This window comes from Theropithecus gelada, chromosome 3 (genome assembly GCF_003255815.1).
Source record: "Theropithecus gelada isolate Dixy chromosome 3, Tgel_1.0, whole genome shotgun sequence".
NCBI lineage: Eukaryota > Metazoa > Chordata > Mammalia > Primates > Cercopithecidae > Theropithecus > Theropithecus gelada.
The window spans coordinates 88,325,988-88,329,697 of NC_037670.1; the positions used below are offsets into that span (position 1 = coordinate 88,325,988).

At 35.7% G+C, this 3,710-nt stretch overlaps 1 non-coding gene across 1 annotated transcript; it reads right to left on the reverse strand.

Annotated features, from left to right (window-relative positions):
- Positions 1-335: 335 nt before the first annotated feature.
- On the reverse strand, positions 336-442 carry LOC112622024. Its single transcript, XR_003118921.1, has one exon. It is a non-coding gene; the product is annotated as a U6 spliceosomal RNA (small nuclear RNA).
- Positions 443-3,710: the final 3,268 nt, after the last annotated feature.

The following is a 3,710-nucleotide window of genomic DNA, read 5'->3' on the forward strand; positions in this document are numbered from 1 at the left end:
TCATGAAGTCCTTGCCCATGCCTATGTCCTGAGTGGTATTGCCTAGGTTTTCTTCTAGGGTTTTTGTGGTTTTAGGTCTAACATTTAAGTCTTTAATCTATCTTGAATTAATTTTTGTATAAGGTGTAAGGAAGGGATCCAGTTTCAGTTTTCTACATATGGCTAGCCAGTTTTCCCAGCACTATTTATTAAATAGGGAATCCTTTCCCCATTTCTTGTTTTTGTCAGGTTTGTCAAAGATCAGATGGTTGTAGATGTGTGGTGTTATTTCTGAGGGCTCTGTTCTGTTCCATTGGTCTATATCTCTGTTTTGGTACCAGTACCGTGTTGTTTTGAAAAATATGGAATGCTTCACGAATTCGCGTGTCATCCTTGTGCAGGGGCTATGCTAATCTTCTCCATATTGTTCCAATTTTAGTATATGTGCTGCCGAAGCTAGCACATATCTATTTATATCTTTTTTTTTTTTTTTTTTTTTTTGAGACGGAGTCTCGCTCTGTCACTCAGGCTGGAGTGTAGTGGCCCGATCTCAGCTCACTGCAAGCTCCGCCTCCCGGGTTCACGCCATTCTCCTGCCTCAGCCTCCCGAGTAGCTGGGACTACAGGCGCCCGCCACCGCGCCCGGCTAGTTTTTTGTATTTTTTAGTAAGACGGAGTTTCACCGTGTTAGCCAGGATAGTCTCGATCTCCTGACCTCGTGATCCGCCCGTCTTGGCCTCCCAAAGTGCTGGGATTACAGGCTTGAGCCACCGCGCCCGGCCCTAGCTATATCTTTTTATCTATCCATCTTGATGAGGAGCAACAATCATTTGTAGATGGCCCATTTTTTTGATGGAAGTCAGTCTTTACTACAGAAAAATTCATTTACAGTTTATTTTGAAGACTTAATAGACAGATCTAATCTTATCTTCCCAAACGAAACAATATTCTTCCTAACAGTTAGACTGCAATTCCAGTAGTCAATGTTTATAGAAATAAATGTTGGGGCATATGGCATAAAAAGTAGATTCATGGGACAATAGAATAAAATATTTGAACTCACAACTGTCCATGGAAATTTTAGGATATATTGTCATTTATCTGTATCATTGCATTCACCAGGTTTCAACATTATTAGTATTACAAAAGCTCCGTTGTCATTCGCTAAAGGCAGAGGTGACTCTGAGACACACCACTTTTATCCATACAACACAATATCCATCAATCATCCATATGCCTCCTGCATTCATAAAATCATACAACACATGCTATATGTGGAAATGAACTGATTTTTGCTTTCTATTATGATTTATATCATTATTCACACTCCACTGTAGTCTCTTTGGGGAGAGTTGGTTACCATTAGCATTTACTGTCAGTCAAATTGTGCTTCTTTCCTTATTACCCTTTTTTCATATCTGAACTACAGTAAAAGAACAAGACAAGAATAGAAGTCCTAATATTAAAAATAAAAGATCACAGAATATATGACCTTTAATCAATGCTGTGATCATTTGCTTCTTTCAAAAATAAGATATATAATTAGGACTAAAAAATGCCAATAAAATCCAGTCATTTGTATCTTTTCCTCGTATAAAGAAAAGTTGGAAAATTAGTTGAAATGGAAAATGATTTTTAAGGTTTAATGCAGAATAATTCTTTAAAGTCATGACTAAGACTGATCATCTACTCAAGATATTCACATTTCAAAGCATCCATTTAGCTTGCAACCTTATTTTAATAATATGGGGTCTCAATATCTTCCTGCCCCACAGGTTTTTGTTTTCAATGGGCATTTATTTAAAAAGAAACTCCAGATTTATAAATAGATTAGGATGTTATGCTAATTCCTTAATTCTAGGAGGTACACTTTCATAATTATAAAGGTCATTTATTTTTTCAATAGCAAACATTTAGCAGGTATTCATTAGGTACCTGGCATGGCTTTAGATTCTGAGCTACAAAGACTTCAAGTCATGGTTTTCCTGTTTGGAGAAGCTTACCTTTTAGTGAGGAAAGTATGCATGTTAAAAAAAATCTACCTACCTATCGATAGATCTGACAATAACACGTGGAAAGTGCCAACAGATAATGAAAACAGAACATGAGCCCTGAGGACAACATCACTGAGGAAGTATCCCTGAGTTGGAAACCTTACTAGAAAAAAAGGAGTTTGTGAGATGAAGGAGGGAAAGGAAGGGAGAAAAAGACAGCAAATGTCAGAGTTCCTAAAGAGGCCTGGTGTTCTGGGGACTATCGGCCTGAGCACAGGAAACATGGGATGAGTGCAAATGAATTTACAGTGAAAAATATAATATTACATAATGATAAGTGAAATGTCACAGTAGACCATCAAATTTTTCCAGATATTTTCTATGCATATTCATATCTATCTCTTTCTCTCCTATCATCTATCTATCTATCTATCTATCTAATCTTCTAGGTAGCTAGCTAATCATCTATCAATCTATATATCCATGCATCTATCTTTCTCCTCAAATGGTATCACACTATATATACCTATTTTGCAAACTTCTTTTTCTTAATATATCTTGAATACAATACAAATCATAGATAGACAAGCAAATGGAAAACAACAAAGAGCAGGGGTTGCTATTCTTATATCAGACAAAATAGACTTTAAACCAACAGCAATCAAAAAGGACAAAGAAGGGCATTACATAATGATAAAAGGTTCAATTCAATTAGAAGTCTTAACCATCCTAAATATATATGCATCCAACACTGAAGCACCCAGGTTCATAAAACAAGTGCTTAGAGACTCGTGGAGAGACTTAGATAACCACAAAATAATAGAGGTAGACTTCAACACCCCACTCACAGTATTAGACAAATCATCAAGGCAGAAAACTAACAAAGATATTTGGAACTTAGACCCAACACTTGACCAAATAGACTTAGCAGATATCTTCAGGACACTCCACCCAACAACAACAGACTGTACATTCTTCTCATCTGCACCTGCCATATACTCTAAAATTGACCATATACTCAGTGACTTTAAAGCAATTTTCAACAATTAAAAAAACCCGAAATCATACCAATTACACTCTTGGACCACAGCACAATAAAAATAGAAATCAATACCAGGAAAATCTCTCAAAACCATACAGTTACATGAAAATTAAACAATCTGCTCCTGAATGAATTTTGGGTAAACAATGAAATTAAGTCAGAAGTAAAGAAATTCTTTGAAACTAATAGGAAAGAAGATACAGTATACTAGAATATCTGAGTCACAGCTAAAGCAGCATTAAGAGGAAAGTTTATGGTGCTAAACACCCACATCAAAAAGTTTTAAAGATCTCAAATTAATAACCTAACATCACACCTACAGGAACTAGAAAAAACAAGAGCAAATGAATCTCAAAGCTAGCAAAAGAAAAGGAATAAAATCAGAGCTACACTGAATGAAATTGAGACACAAAAAAACCATCCAAAAGGTCAACAAAACCAAAAGCTGGGTTTTTAAAAGAATAAATAAGATTGATAGATTGCTGGCTATACTAATAAAGAAAAAAAGATAGATGATGCAAATAAACACAATCAGAAATGACAAAGGGGACATTACAACAAACCCCACAGAAATACAAAAAACCCTCAGAGACTACTACAAACACCTCCATGCACACAAACTAGAAAATCTAGGAGAAATGGATAAATTCCTGAAAACATACAACCTCCCAAGATTGAACCAGGAAGAAATTGAA